Raw genomic sequence first — 17,003 nt, 5'->3', positions numbered from 1 at the left:
CTCCCATTCTTATGACCTCAGGGCCTCTCTCCCACCTGCCTTAGAGGTTGGTGGGGGGGAGGGCATCTCTCCCCAGACTATGCCATCACATTACAGATGAGTAATGGGGACAATTCTCCCATACTCACAACTTTGGGGTTGGTTCTATTGAGCTGCCCAGGTGAGGTTCAGAGTCTGCTCTCCCAAAGTGTTGTAACTGGTGGTGGGAATGAGGATTTTTTAATAGCATGGAAGCGTGTGAAGAACTTCAGCTGCCCTGACAGTGCTAAAACAGCAGCACCACCCATTTGAACAGGTAGTTAAACATCTCTACCTCTGGCAGTCTCCAGATCTGTAAGGATGAAAGTTTTCGGAGTTAGGTCAGGGATGTTACTGACAAGAAGCCAGACTCCATTTGTGTGTGTGTGTGTGTGTGTGTGTGTGTGTGTGTGTGTATGTTAAGTCAGAAGAGGGTGTCAGATTCCCTGGAACTGGAGTTATAGGTGGTTGTGAGCCTGCATGTGGGTGCTGGGTATTGAATCTGGATCTAGAGCAGTGAATGTTTAATCTCTGATCCATCTTTCCCACCCTCCAGTCACTGTTTTAATGGAACTTCTATTTCCACTCAACTGACCAGAAAACATCTTTTTTTTTTAGCTTACCTTAGCATAGGTCTATTGTCTTATTAGTCAGCAGAGTTATTATTTTTTTTAAGCAGCAAAATAACTTTTGGTATCTTAATTGTTCCAAATACATGAAAGCATACTGCAAGGACCAGAGTCTTAGGTCAGAATTAGCAGAATAACTTAATGCACTGGATGGAGTTTAAGGCATTTTCTGGACTCACAGAGAAGCTGACATGCAAAGCGGGAAGATGAGCAACATCTCCCCCAGATAAGGGAGCAAGCTTCTGGACCCCCAAAACCCTTACCAAGGTCGCACGCTTACACATGAGCCCATGCATGAAGGCAGGCAAACCCTTACCAAAGATGCACGATTACACATGAGGCGCATGCACGCAGGCAGGCAAACCCTTACCAAGGATGCATGCTTACGCTTAAAGATGAGATGCATTCATGAAGGCAGACATTTTCTAACTAAGAGAAAAGTTGCAACTTTCAAATGTTCTGAAGACCCCAAGGAGTTTCTTGGTGAAGCCTCTGATACACACACACACACACACACACACACACACACACACACACACACTTCCAGGTTCTATGCTTTTCTATTGTCTGAGACTTTCTTGTTGGGAGGTAATACTATACCTTGCCTAATCCCGAGATTAACAAACCTGGCTAGTATACTTTTAGTCAAGTCTAGGCTGGTCTGGAGAAAGACGTGGAAATTTGGCCTGACATTCTTTATCTTCACTTATGTAATTCGCTGTTTGGAAGCTTGTAGTCTTTGCTTCTAACAGTTCCTGACAGGACTGAGTTGTCACTGTATCCTTTGGATGGGCAAACTCTTTTGATTGATGGATGTGGTGTCTGTGTTTGCTCCCTCCACTCCACCCAAGTATTTACATTTCAGATTTTCCTGTGTATCTTATGCACAGCACATTTAACTCTTTAAGATAATCCTGTTTGCCTTGCTTTCTGGACTCCCAAGCATAACTCTATCCCCCATGTTTATGATGGTAAAAGCTATATGTGAAGAGTAACTTATAAGATGATAACATTGCTGAGTTCTCCGCAGGATGAAGTAGTTTATTGATTAAAAAGTTCTGTCTGATGAAAAGAAAGGTTACAAACTACTTACAAAACAGCGCTTGCATGCCAGGATGGCGAGAGCCTGAGGCTGAGGCATGCCCTGTAGAGAGGGCGAGGCCATGGTAAGGACGGCTTCTGAAATTAAGTAATCTCCTGAGACATCTCCTGGGACCCAGTGCCCTTGACCTAGCAGTTGTTTCTCATTGCTACTTTCAGAACCACCTGTGTGCAGGGGATTAATGGCCCTCCTTCAGTCCATGAACTCACACTGTCATTAATCTCCAGGAAATACCATGTCAGGGCTGCTTAGGGGTATAAGAGAAATGCTGTGCCTTAGGCTAAATCTGGTTAATCTCCCAGTCCTCTAACTCCCCCGTTACATGACTATTAAGCCTGAATGTCCCTTTGCCCTAGAATTAGTCAACATTTTAGCCACAATCTTCCTTGGAAACTATGAAATTGTTAGATATGAAATCTATTTACTCCAAAAGAATGGATTTCTGGGAAGATAACTGACTTTTCCAAAATACATGTCAAAAGCTCTTAGTCTAAATTCTTTACGTCTTATTGTTTCGTATGATTGGGAACTAGATGCGTCACTGTGCAGATGATTTCAACCACACTCCCTGGTGAGAACCATACTGTCTACCAAACAATCTTTGCCAATAGCCTAGAAAATTGATGAGGGTATAAATTTCTAAATCTCTAACAGGAATGCTTATGGAACTTTCTCTAAGTCATTGAGAAGAGAATGCTCCAGCTAACTACTGTAAGGAAAACAACTTGTAAATGGAGAACCCTCTAAACGTAAATGGAGTTGTGGGGAGAAAGAAAACCAAAGGCCGGCTAACATGTTAGCAGAAAGGCTAGAAGGAAGCATTGGTGAGGTTTGCCTGTGGCAGAGAGAAGAAACAACAGAGGTAGAAACACTGGTGTGAATCATGAGAGCAACAGGGCCAAATCCACCAACTCCTGCAAAATGGGAAGAGGCTGTCACACCGACACTGAGTTCCTGGCTATGCAAAGCAAGTTTTGGCTGCTGGCTCTGCACAGGATCCTCCTCTGCCTTGCTCACTGTCTTCCGGGTCTTGAGAACACAGGTCTGTGCTCCAAGCTCTTGTTCTTTAAACAAAGTTGTGAGCTGCTAATGGTTTCATTAAAAGGTTTATAAAATGGTAACCGCATTGCTACATCTCTCTGGAGTATCTCAAACAAAATGTGGTTCAAATTTTGTGTTAAAAAAGGCAGCTCAGAGTTCTTGAATAAACAAAGACAATTGATGCAGTTAACAGGCTGAATGTGACCAAAGCTGTGCCATCTTGGCTGTTTCTTGCTTCAGGCAGAGGTCAGTGACAGCTGTCCAGCAAAGGAGCCTCCAGCCAGGCATCCCAGTGCTTTGCCTGAGGGAAATGTTCCATGGCCCTCAGCTGCACCATGACTGTGGCAGGAACCCCATAGAGAGACCAGCTTTAGTGCAGGGAAGTGAGAAGCTACCCAGTTTGGTGACGTGGCCTCTGGTCCCATAGGGAAATTAGGGGTATAAATAGATGCTTCAACTAAATTGAAAACCTCTTGGCTTGCAGGGGCGGGGGATTAAATAAGTTGTTGGGCAGTGTGGCAGAAGCAGGCTTGTGGTTCTCATTAATAATAAGGGCTGCCTCATGAAGATCAGCTGGTTCATGGTTAATGCTGCCAACACTGTAGAGGGTATAAACTTTTCTGTGGGATCATCTTAATGCAACAAGAATGCTTATTGCAGGAGGCTAGTTATGCCAAACCCAAGTGGGTTCCTGTCTGAACTTCCCCAGGGGTGGTTTATAACAGGCCCTGAAGTCACCATTCTAGAGTTTCCTACCTAGACATGCATATGTCCATTTACTCATTCCAACTTAGGTCCTATCCTGCCCATTCCTTCTTACTCAAAGCTAAGAATGGTTGTTGTTATCTATGAAATTGGCAAATTCAACTTACATAGGAGAACAAATCAGATTATCCCACAAATACCACACACACACACACACACACACACACGAGGAATAAACCTCTCAAGAATGTAAATCATCAGTCATACATTCAGTCTCACATTTAACACCGGAACAGCTGAGACTAGTTTGTGTGTGGCGCTCTTCAGAGGAGCAACAAAAGTCTTTAGAATGGACTGGCTTTGTTCAGCAAACTGCTCTGCCCCAATCTTAGGGATCTAAATGCTGGCCATTCCAACTGTTCCCTAGTCCTGTTACCTTCCCCTTGGTCAAATGAGCCCCCACAGAAGGGCCCAATTACTCTGTTTATGTGTTGAGACTTCAGATCACCGGCTTCCCTTTAAGCATACCTGGCCTGGGTGACAGAGTGCACAGGATATATGAAACCCTGAAGTCTGCACCCACGTCAGTTGGTCCACTCCTTTTTTTTTTTTTTTATGGCTGCCAGCACCACAAGCCTTCACCACACACGTTTTCTTCCTCCACTAGCACCTGCAAGCTGCGGAACAGAGGGTAGGACCTTGCTTTTTCCTTTGAACTGCTCTTGCCAACAGGCTCCGCCCTGGCAGAGCTTGGCCGGAGACAGAAAGACCATTTTTTTTTTTTTTATAGGAAGACTTAGGGACATTCCTAAACAGAAGAATCTCCCCATGCCCTTACACACTTGAAGCATTACAAAACACTTTAAACAATATATACCCTAGGGGCCAAGTAAATGGCTGAGGTAAAGGTTCTTGTCTTCAGCCCTGATTACTTACTTGAGTGTGATCTCTGGGACACACATGGTGGAGGGAGAGAACCAATTCCCAAGAGTTGTCCTCTGCCCTCCACAGGCTACTGTGATGTGCACCTCTGCCTCTTGTCCCACAGAAGTGTAATAAAATACAAATATATGCTTCCCGGACCTGGCCAAGCAGGAGGCGCCATCCTGGGTGTTGACATTTGCCACAACAAGGACTGAACAGTCCGGCACAAGGAGCCCAAGAGCCAGAACCCCTACTTGCAGCTGCTAGTCAGGCTGGACAGGTTCCTGGCCAGGCGAATCAACTCCACATTCAATCGGGTTGTGCTGAAAAGGTTATTTATGAGTAGTACTAACCGGCCACCTCTGTCCCTGTCCTGGATGATCCAAAGATGAAGCTTCCTGGCCGAGAAAACAAGACAGCTGTGGTTATGGGAACAGTCACAGATGATGTGAGGATTCCCGAAGTGCCAAACCTGAAGGCATGTGCACTGCGAGTAAGCAACTGGGCCTGAAGTTGCATCTTCAAGACTGTGGGTAAGATTCTCACCTTTGACCAACTGGCTCCTGTTTGGACCTCACAAGGGCTGAGAGGTTGTACTGGCATTTTGACAAGGCCCCAGGAACCCCACACAGCCATACCAAACCCTATGTTCGCTCCACAGACCAGAAGGTTAAACATGCCAGAGGCAGAAGGGCCAGGCCCAGCTATAAAGACTAACTCTGGATCTTACTGTTATTAAAAAAAGCTTTGGATGTTGAAAAAAATACAAATGTACTTAAAAAGCAATAGTATGTGATAGTCGCCAAAGGAAAACGCTGGACTTGAAAACTGCATCTTTAACAGCTGGGAAGAAAGCTTAAGAACTGAGGAGAATTAGTGTCCATGGGTACATTGTTCATGCAAGCATTAGAAGTGACTGAACGCAAACCAAGACGGGGATTTTTCTAATTAAAATGATAAAATAATATAGAATATTAATTAGATCACAGGAGAGGTATAGAAAAATTCTGGCTTGATTCAAGGGAAGGAGAAGCAGGGACTGGAAGTACATCCCTGCAGTCATAGCCACTTCTGGAGGCAGAAGCACAGGACTGACAGTCTGAGTCCTGTCTCAAAATATAAAGGGGCTGAGGGTAGAGCTAAGCGGTAGAATGTTAGCATAATATATGGAAGAACCTGGGTTTAATATCCAGTACCATCACACACACACACACACACACACACACTTACTCAGGCTTCTTCTGTGAGCATGTTATGCAAATGGGAGATTTGCTCACTCTTTCCTTCCTCCCTCCCTTCCTTCCTTTAAGGTAAGGCCTCAAGAATGTAGCTCAGACTGGCTTTGAATTCACTAGTCTCTTGGCCCAGTTTCATGAATGTTGGGACTACAGGCATGACACCACACCCAGCTGCAAATGAAGGCTTTTAAGACTTCTTCCACTTTTCTCTGCTTATTACGCTGTTTCTGTTTCTGAGAGCATTTGTTTATCCTCCCACCACCCTGGGCCTGTGAGAGAATGGGTCAGACTGCACGCATGTTATTCCAAAGGATGTGTTTATTTCCTCCACAATCACGAATCCCAGTGGGTGTTCTCAGTGAGATGGAGGCTGTGAAATGAGCTTCTCTTTAGCTGGTCACCCGCTGCCGCTTCTGACCCGAAGCCACTTTTACCTTGCTGTATAGTGGAACATCTCCTCTTGTCAAATAACAATGCTTCCTTCCAGAGCTCTGGTCCTGGCCTGTGCCCTTAGTAGGCTTCTTGCTGCTGGGCAGTGGGGGCTGCTTCTTCACATGGAGCACTGAAAATGCCCGCCTTTGTGAAAGGAAGCAGGGCACTGGGGTTGGCTGGCAAGGAGGTAGGAGACAGACTGGAACCCACGACCAGGAAATGCTGACCCATGGTGTACTGTTCATCCAGCTTGCGAGGTCTCCCACGCCCTGCCTAGTCTGACGTGCTCTCAACCCCACGCTCAGGCTGGATGCCAACACCATCCATACTTCCTTCTCTTCTCTACATGTTTTGGAGCTAACAGGCACCAGTGTGAATGAGCCTCAGCTGATCACTGCCAGGATCACAGTCAAGGAAAGCTGATCTCTTTGCTAACCGGAAGAATTGTCTCAGACTGGTATCAGAATGCCCTCTCCACAGAAGTTTCACCTGAGCCTACAACAAAGCACTTATTAACCTTGACAGGCTTTGGCCTCCACCACAGATCAACAATCTTGGTTTTTATAGCCTGGACATTCTCAATCATGCTTATGCGAATAGTTCCCCCATCTCCTATACTCTCCCCCTAACTGCATTTGCCCGATACTCCCTGTTTTCTCATACTTCCCTCAAGTGCTCTCCGGATCTCTTTGGAAGCATACAGTACACTGAAAAACATAGCTCTGAAGCTAGGCTGCTCTGGGATCAATGATTTAATATGAACTTCCTGTGTGACCTGAAATAATGAGCAGTCTCATTATGTATTATGTATTATAATTACATATTATGGCTTTACAGCCTGTACAGACGACAGTGATAACTCCACATAGTCTTTTGATAAGATATCTAAAATGACCTATATTGTTATTATCAAATCCTCACGCTACCCTTCTTAGAAGCCTTGCAACTCCTGTTCCATTTCCTGTCCAACCATCCCCAAGGACATACAACCCCTCAGCCTCTTAAAGAGGCTTGCCCCAGGGTCATGGAGTCCATGTTCAATCCTGAGCTGATAGAGTTCTTCCAGTCCACTCTGTTGCTTCTTTTCCACAATCTCGTCAACTATCTGAACTCTCTCAAGGGTTGGGCTATCTGTCCATGCCCTACTGGACTACTCAGTTCTGACATCTATTAACTCCTATTCGTTACTTCAGAAGGACTTTGGCAGCCCGATCCCATCATTCCCTCCCTAGTTCCTTCCTGTTAAGAAAGGCTCAACTGGAACATGGATGGTCTTCATAACACCTCAGTATCAGAATTTCTTGAATCCAACTCGTTTGTTCACTCTGCATCAACAATCCAGTCATACAGCTAGCCATACTGGGAAGGTTCTACCTTTGTGCTCTTTTTTTTTTTTTTTTTCAAGGTCTCCGTTTATTGGGGTGAAAGTTACAGCTTATATACCCTTGAATGGGGTGGAGGTAGGTAGGCAGGAACTCTGCAGGGGTAACTGAAGATCATCAGCCAGCACCTGGTGTAAGCTGAAGCATGTGATTCATTAACATTGGAGTAAGGGGCAGGTTCCGTTAACAGATGTGATCCATTAGCATTGGAGTAAGGGGTGGGTTCCGTTAACAGAATGTTCTCAAGATAGTTGGGATGAGGGGTGGGTTCTCAGTAAACATCCTTAGGGCAATGACCTCTGCTATCCCTGTAAGGACAACAGTCCCTGACAAATCCCCCTTCCTTTTATTAAGGCAGGCAGCTAATAAGTGGAGAACACTGGTCAGAATCTAACCACATAGTCAGACCTATAAGAGAAGGGACTGGGACAAGGAGGACCCTTCTCTCGGTGGAGTCTCCTATCCTCTCCTGGGAACAGAGGGGTGTCTTATTAATTATATTTTGGCCCTTAATGATGGCCTGCAATGAGGGCTCTTGTCTCTTAATATGTCTCATTGCATTTAAGTAGTTCACATGTCTGTTTCCTCTTGGTAAACTATGCCTCCACAGTCTTATCTGACTTTATCCTTCTTGTCAGGGCACCATCTGATAAAATTTATATAAGGATTTATGGAATGAACAACCTGGCAAGTGTTCTGAGCTCAAATGCTCCTCCCTGCTCATTATTTTACTTGAATATCACCGTAGGCAGGTAGAAACATCATCGTATTTTTTTCTGTGTAATATGAAAACAAAGCTTAGAAAAACTGAGTGACTTCCTAAAGGTGGCACAGCTGGAGCACCTTAAGAGGTCTTTTCAGTAGAGAGGCTCACAGGGATGTTCCTGTCACTCTAGGAGAGAACTGACTCCTCTGAGTTGTCTACAGATGTCTACACATGTGCAGTAGCATGTATGTTCCCTCTCCCAAAGGAAACCAAATCTCAGTTCTTCAAATAATTCAACCTTGAACAGATAACTTCTTTTATAACGAGTTCTTTAACTTGTGAAGGTAAACGGTCTTTCCTGAATGACTGACTCTTGCATCCTTTTTGAGAGGAATCCAGCACAGTTTTCTGTGGAATTTGAGTTAGAGCTTAAACTACCTAATTGCAGGTAGTTTATAGTCTTTCTTATCATCTGTGACCTTTACAATGTTTTCCTAGTTTAAGGAAGTTATTTCTAAAAGAGACTATAGTCCTCTGCTTTCAACCTTTTTTCAAACTTTCTAGTGCTTTGATCCTTTAACACCTCATGCTGTGGTGATCCCCAACCAGAAAAGTATTTTCATTGCTACATCATAGTTATAATTTTGCTACTGTTATAAACCATAATGTAAATATCTGTGTTTACCAATGGTCTTAGGCGACCCCTGAGAAAGGGTCATTCTGACCCACAGGCTGACACCTGCTGCTCTGGCCAGTGGTTGGTTTTCATGGTAAGATTCCAATATTATATGTGATAATGACTTGTAGGAAATTCTGATTTTTTTTCAATCACTTTTAAAAAATGCTCTTGCTATTTCAACAGCAGACAGCTGAACTCACTTATCTGGCAAAGCAAAACAAAACAAACAAACAAAAAACAAAAATAAAACTTCATAAGCTGTTAGGACTGACTCCTTCCATCTACGTTTGTGTTCCTGCCGCCTCGTTCCCTTCCTTCTAAATGCTGTTGCATGCACGTGTACACCTATGTGCATGTGTACATAGACTAGAGTCTGTATATGATGCAGAACGTGTTATATTTCCTTTCTGAGGTTGCGTCACCTCTTTAACAGTATACTTTCCAAATTCATCTACTTTCTCACACTTCATCTTCTTTAAGGCTGAGCGGCATTCCGCTTTGTATATATACCACATTTTCATCAGTAACCCATCTGTTGATAGGCATCTCATTTGGCCCTAGTACCTTTCTGTTGTAAGTGCAAGAGCAATAAACATAAATGTGCAAAGAGGAGGAAAGTCTCAGCAGTTATATCTGAACTTATTCAATCCAATGGTGCAACCATGGTTTCTGCTAAAAAGCTAAAATATTCTCCTGATCTTTCACCGATTCTAAAGGGCAGCAAATGCAGAGAGTTAGTAAGGACAAGAAAGAACTTGAAATGATATGTATAATTATTTATGAATTGCAAAGCTACAGTAATATCAGGTTGCTTTTTGCTCAATACTTTCTGTATCTTTGGCCCTGTCCTAAAGGGTTAACATATCTCGACACATAATTTCCTCGCTATGACCTTTAAACCAGGATGTGCATATCAGCATGCTGATGTTTTGTAAGATGAGCACATAACGGATGTTGTGAAGTCATTCTTCAGACTTCAACTTCTATTAACTGCCCAAGAATCTACCTACATTTACATTATTTTTTCACCTTATTAAAAGACAAAAGTTTATCAATTAAATATTAAATTATTTTATGAAACAAATATTAAAATATATTATCTTAATATATCTTGTACATCACTGTCTTGCGGTATGTAAATTTTCTGGAATTCAAAATATGTTACAAGTAGAAGTGCTACTGGCTTCAGGGTGTCCGGAGATGATGCCCAAGATTTTTAAGCAATCAAAGGCTAGTGTGTGAAGTACTTTTAAAGCAAGCAAGCTGTCTTTCCTTCTTAACCTTCATCCTTCTTTTTTTCCATGCTGTGTTAATCAGGACATCTTTGGGCAGAATAGGAGTTATTTCAGCCACAAGCAATTTTTACATAGACATGTTATAGAACACTTACTGTGTTCTACTTCCTAATAATGAAAATACATTTTAAAATATATGATGAAAAGCTTTAATTTAACTTTAAAGTGTTCTGAAATTAGTTAGTTTTTCCATGTGCTTTCGGGAATAAAGTATTTTGAAAAGCACTTAATAATTATAACCATGAGAAAGATGTTAGTATATTCATATTCATTTTTCAGATGTGGAAAAAATGATAAGGTCCAGAAAAGTCAATCAACACAATCTAGAACACAGAGGTGAAAAAAGTCATGATTCTAATGGGGGGAACCTGGCCCTACAACCCCAGCTCTTCATCTCCACGTAAAGTATGTTTTCGCTCAGGTCTAACATGCGATCAGAGCAAAAGAACCCACATTACCCAAGTAAAGGATTGTCTCCTAAGGAAAATGCCTAGAAAAAACAAGTTACTTATGCCTAATGGTACTAGTAGGAAATAATTAGTTTCCAGTATTGTTTTTATTTCCTTCCAGAAATGGCAGAAACAGAAATTTCAGATGCTATCTTAAGTTCGAATGCAAGTTCCTGGAAAACCAAGGAGCTCGGATGTTTTTAATGTATGTCGGGCATTTCTGTTAGACCATGGGTGTATTCCCAGAGGCAGAGTAACTTCCAATGCTTACTGTTTGGGAGGTAAACAATATCTTTAGAGCCGGATAGTCTTCCTTTGCTACACTGCTCTCATGATGCTTTCCCCTTTACAGAACAAGAGAACCTACAGGCTCTCCAAAGAGATCTTTCATTAAAGCACTTGGCTTTGGAGGGTGTGATGGTTCATCTTCCTGGTCTACCTGGTGGGATTTAGAATCACTATGAAGAGAGATTTTCCTGAGTACGATAACTGAGACCCACCTTAAATGTGGGTGGTACCTTTAGCTAGGGTTCGGGCTGTATTAAAAAAAAAAAGGCTAGCTCAGCACAAACATTCACAGCACTCTGCTTCCTGACTGATGGTGCTGCCTTTAGTTCCTGGTTCCACAGCTTCCCTAAGACTGGCTGTGTCTTCAACTGTGAGCCAAAATAAGCCTGTCCGTCAGTTACTTTTGTCAGACAGCTTGTCAAAGTAACAAGACAAGCACTACTACATGGGAGGAAGTGGACACATACATACCCACTCACATGCTCCTTAAAGATAGAGTTCTAATATTAAAATTACAAGTCACTTCACACATGTTTAACCTCTGCACTGAGTTTAAGTTTTCCTAAAATATATCAGAGCTCATGTGGAATGAAAAAAGCAAGGGAGCTCTGGTTGATTGGGAGACAAACGGCTCTGGGGGAGCACCTGTCACCACTGGTACACCCATAATGCCCTCCAGGAAAGTACAGAGTGTGAAGTCTTGCAGTTTCACTGAACAGGCTCCCTTAGTGTCTGAATAGCCTCCTTATACAGTACGTCCTTCCCTTCTGACATTGCTCCTGTTCAGACTTGCCCTAAGCTCAAAGGGAAATAACTGAGAGAACGTGTAACAGGATGGTCTGTGTGGCCTTGGAGAGCCAGAGACTGGCACAGCAGAGAAAGAGCTCATGTGTGTTTGTGGTAGGTGTGTGTGTGTGTGTGTGTGTGTTTGTGTGTTTGTGTCTGTGTCTGTGTGTGTTAAGGGTGGAGGCAGGGGGTGAGGAAAGCAATCCACCATCAGGAGGTCCTCGGCAAGCCGCACTTGTCCACAGCCCTGTCATGCTTCCAACTCTATGCCTCCAGAACTGCTTTGTGTAAATTTACTGGAAAATGTTACAAGGTAGATGAATAACTTCTTCACTAGAAACCCCTGATCAGCCTGACTGAATTCAAGTCTCGCATCCCCAGCTGCCCTCTTCTGCAAGGTGTTTTCAATTATTTCAGTGAGCTAATGTTCCCTGGGCTATCTTAAAGACTTCGAAGAGCAGGACAATTAAATTTGGTTCTTGGGGGAGAACCAATAGCAAACAGCTGCATGTGGGTCCATGTGGACAGAGGCCTGGGGTCTTGCTGAAATGGCACTCATGGAGTATTTCCCGGGAGCAACTGCCTTGGAGCAAGCATTGTACAGAAAGACGGGGCTCAAACAGGCAGCCATGAAGAATGAGTAGTGAACACTGAGAACCTATAAGAGTAACTGGCTGTATACAGCCAGACCAAGAGAGGAGCTGGTTGGAGTAGGCAAAGAATAACTTCTATGCCCTTCCAAGTTTGTTCAGAGCTGGAAGGCACTTGGAAGATTACTTAAATATAATACTCCATAGTCTAGGTACTGCGGGACAATAGTCTTGTACCCTGTAAAAATTAGTCACTTGTATTAGTTTAATAAATGCTGATTGGCCAGTAGCCAGGTAGGAAATATAGGTGGGGTGACCAGAATAGGAGAATTCTGGGAAGAGGAAAGGCTCAGTCTGTAGTCATCACCCAGTCCCAGAGGAGCAAGATGAGAATGCCTCACTGATAAAGGCACCAAGCCACGTGGCTAACACAGACAAGAATTATGGGTTAACTTAAGATGTAAGAGTTAATAAGAAGTCTGAGCTAATAGGCCAACCAGTTTATAATTATTGTAGATCTCTGTGTGTTTCTTTGGGACTGAAAGGCTGGGGGACTGGGCAGAATAGAAACCTCTGTCAACATCCAGGAAACAAAGTGAAGGATGAGGTGACTTGTTTCTCATGATCTGCTAACACTAAATGTCAAAGCAATGACTAGAACCCAGTTGTTTCTGCTACAACATGGCACTTCAAAAGTTTGTCCTTGGACCTGAGGTTGTGTTTAGTGTAGTAGAGTGGTTGGTTGGCCAGAAGGTGCAGGCTCCTAGGTTCAATCCCCAGCACTTGTGAAACCAGTGTGCCTAAATCTTGCTGAGTCACAGGATATCTTCTCTTCCAGATCATTCTGGAACATTGAATTCAAACACTACACATATTTAAAGGAATTCATGCATACTACTTCCATAGACTGGCACCTTCTCCTCAAGCACTATGCATCAATAGCATTATACAGATATCAAATACTAAAGAAAGAGCTATAGCCAGAAATGGCAAATTCCACAGCTTTAAACCTAAGCAAGAGAGATTATTTTAGAAATGTTTCTCCTACCTATCCTTTTTGCTTGACTTCATGTGAAGTAAAGTAAAAGCGTCCAGTCTTCATCTCCATAAATTCTTTTAAGGTTTATAATTAAGTCAATCATCTCTTCTACAAAGTTAGTGAAAAGAAAATATTAGCAAGTATTATTAAGTGAGAAAGAATGGAAAATTAGCTTTATTTGATATCATAGCTAATATTTTGTATGCTACCTAAAAAACTGGAAAAAGCAACCAAATCTCTTTGGGTTCTTTAGTTTGTGAATATGTAAGCTGTAGTATTGAGAAAATGCAACTGAACCCTACTTAATAAAATCAGTCCTAGAGGGTAAACAAAGTCTGAAAGCCAGTACGGAAATCAGTACGTGATTCTTTAAGACAAAGGAAACAAAGGCCATTAGAATATACTGAAAGGTATCTACGTCAAGACACCTCATATTAGCTCTAATAGCACTTTAATCAGCAGCGCTTTATCCCCAAGGACAGAGACATAAGAGGATCTTCAGTGATTCTGCTGACTGGTGCTGTATGAAAAAGAAACAACATCTTCATCTCATTAAAGGCTACTTTCTTGGAGGGTATTCAAATCATGATTGATTAATGCACGATAACAGGGTCTTGGTTGGTGCTTTTAACCAAATGTCTAACTCAGAAGGCCACAAAAGTTAATATTTACATTAGCAAAGGAAAACAAAATATCTCACTTAACAAATACAGCCTAGAAGAATGAAATCCATCCCATACTGTAGTGAGCTAAAGTAAAAATAAGGGCAGGCAGATGGAAGAAGAGAGAAAAATTCCAGGGTAAAAAGACCTGAAGACACAAGTCAGGAGAATAAGTGTGATGAATGAGAGTGGCAGGCAGGGAAATGAGGGGGATTTCAGAACACAAAAGAAAGGAAGCATAAGAGGCCGAGACATAAAACACCAAGTGCACTGGTTATGTCTCAACGTTCTGCAATCACGGCACACACTATCTTCCGCAGAACGTGGATACCTATAAGGGAATGATTTGTGTATAGAAATGTATTTTACGACCAGAAACTTGAGGATTAAAAGATGTCTCAGCAGTTAAGAGCACTGGCTGCTCTTCCAGAGGACTGGGGTTCTATCCTTAGCACCTGCATGGAAGGTCACAACCATCTTCAACCACAGTTCCAGGGGAACTGGTGTCCTCTCATCTAGGCACGAGATGATACCTGCATGGTGTTGATGGAGGGCTCCCATTGGCTAATAAAGAAACTGCCTGGCCCATTTGATAGACCGCCCCTTAGGTGGGTGGAGTAGACAGAACAGGAAGAGGAAGTGAGGTAGAAGGATCAGTCAGATGCCATGCCTCTCTTAAGTTAGTCAGACCGCTGTGCCTCTCCTCAGAGAGATGCCAGACGCGATGAAGCTCCAGCCCAAGATGGACGTAAGCTAGGAACTTCCCGGTAAGACACCACTTCGTGGTGCTACACAGATTATTAGATATGGGTTAGTCAAGATGTGAGTAACGGGCCAGGCAGTCTTTAAAAGAATACAATTTGTGTGTTGTTATTTCGTGTGTTAAGCTAGCCGTGCTGGAGCCAGGCAGGATGAAAAGCAGCCCTGCCCGCAGCACCACACTACATGGTGTACAGATGTACATGGAGGCAAAACACCCACAGACCTAAAATAAAATCTTAGAAAAGCCTGTCTGCATATGAATTAACTATGCTTTATTACATGCAGTTTTGGAAATAAGACACTGTTACACTGAATGATTTTTTAATTTGGGGAGGATGAAGCTATTCTTATTCAATAATGTCCAAAGTTAACTTACATTAATTTCACTTATAAAACTACTTTGGATATCAGATCAAGCTTTAAACACATATATCCAATACAGCCTCTCGCTTAAGCGATGACCAGGGAGCACCACATCCAATACAGCCTCTCGCTTAAGCAATGACCAGGGAGCACCACATCCAATACAGCCTCTCACTTAAGCAATGACCAGGGGGCAACACATCCAATACAGCCTCTCGCTTAAGCAATGACCAGGGAACACCAAATACAATACAACCTCTCGCTTAAGCGATGACCAGGGAACACCAAATACAATACAACCTCTCGCTTAAGCGATGACCAGGGAACACCCATAATGAGAACCTCTCCTTTTTTTTTTTTTTGCCTCTTCCATTAACAAGCTACCAAATTTCACTTAAAATCGTACACCAGTACTAACGTAAAAACTTTCCAGTTGAAAACCCAGGAGAGAAGCATGATGACCTTGGAGGGTAGGCAACAACTGCTTAGAATGATGCCGAAGCACAAGCCATACAATCTTTAAAAAAAAAATTCCTACTAAAGCCATGAGACACTAGTACTAAAAAGGTTAAGGAACAAGTCACAACTGAGCCAACCAACGGCACAAATAAGCCATCCTTCTCCCCAGTCCAATACCCCGGACTAAGCTAGCTGTTGGCGAGGGCGCGAGGAATGGGAATTCTTATTCTGTTGATAGGAAAGCAGCACAGTGCAAAGCAGAAAACAGAGAGTTCCTCACAAAATGTTAGATACCCATTTCCAATAAAGCTCACTGATTCCACCCTCAGAGGAGCACTCAGAAAGTTATGTTCTCTTAAAACCTGTACTTGAACAGCCAAAGTGCCTCGACTGCTAACGCCCTAAAATAGGTAGCACCTAACATGGATCAGTTGGTGAGCAGAGAAGCAAAATACGGTATGTGTGTATGATGGAATATTATGCAATCCCTTTAAGGAATTAATTATATTGATGGGCACAGTTATTTGGAAGTGTCTCCAGTAAGACTAAAATGTTGATTCTCTTCATATTACAACCAGGAAAGGAGGCACAAAAGGAAAAGGAAAGATACAGTGACTAAAACAGTCAGTAGAGGAATCTTTGTGGGGCCAGGAAAATTTTCTGTATTTTGGTTATAGCAGTATTTACATCAAAATTCTACCGCTTTCTAATGTTTTAAACAACAAGGAAATGGATCAGTTGTGGCTTCCAGCTCTCCAGATACATTTGCTAACATTTTAAGAGGCTCTTCACTAAATGGTTGCAATGATCCACAGAAGTAGGCTTCATATTCTGGACACCAGCCCACTGTGTCATCAATATCATTTGGCTATAAGTACTGTCTGTCTTCAACTAGGAGTTGTGCGCTGCTTACAGTTCAGGTGCAAGGGGGACCTGTTCCTGCAGTAGGCAGAACTAGAACAAGTGTACAGAGAGAGAAGCTGAGCCAAAGGTATGTCACGGTGGTAATGCTTGAAATAGTATAACCCAGACTGCTGACACCAGACAAACAGAACTAGGTTCAGGACTCTTCTGTCCCGTTCATTTGCGGCACTGTTGATAATGGAGTTGTTCTGCTAATTAGGTTGAGTAACAGTTGATAATTACCCAAGAATGACGAAAAGACATGCAGCCTGTGGCAGGTCAAAACTTTCCCTACCATTGCCGGGAATAAAATGTAACCGTGTGGTGTTCTTCATGCATGTTTTCTGCGGAGAGGCACACGTTTATTTCATTAAAAGCCATTTTATTACCTGGGGGGAAACATGTCAAGTTTAGCTTTCTAACACAAATCATATTTTATTCAAATGCAGATGTACTTTTGAACTATAGCAGGTATTTGATTAACTCCCCTAGTGACCAAACTGGTGACCTGTTATATTAAAAACGGTGACCTCTGTGCCAAAGAATCTAAC

The 17,003-nt window shown here is 42.7% G+C and overlaps 1 protein-coding gene and 1 pseudogene across 1 annotated transcript in view; one reads left to right on the top strand and one right to left on the bottom strand.

The window, feature by feature from the left end:
* Positions 1–17,003, bottom strand: part of Cmss1 (cms1 ribosomal small subunit homolog) — a 298,143-nt gene that overhangs the window by 60,037 nt on the left and 221,103 nt on the right. The gene's annotated exons all lie outside the window — the stretch shown is intronic.
* Positions 4,566–5,136, top strand: LOC119824956 (annotated as a pseudogene).

This window comes from Arvicola amphibius, chromosome 10, assembly GCF_903992535.2.
Source record: "Arvicola amphibius chromosome 10, mArvAmp1.2, whole genome shotgun sequence".
Lineage (NCBI taxonomy): Eukaryota > Metazoa > Chordata > Mammalia > Rodentia > Cricetidae > Arvicola > Arvicola amphibius.
This window is presented reverse-complemented; position numbering and strand designations above follow the sequence as displayed.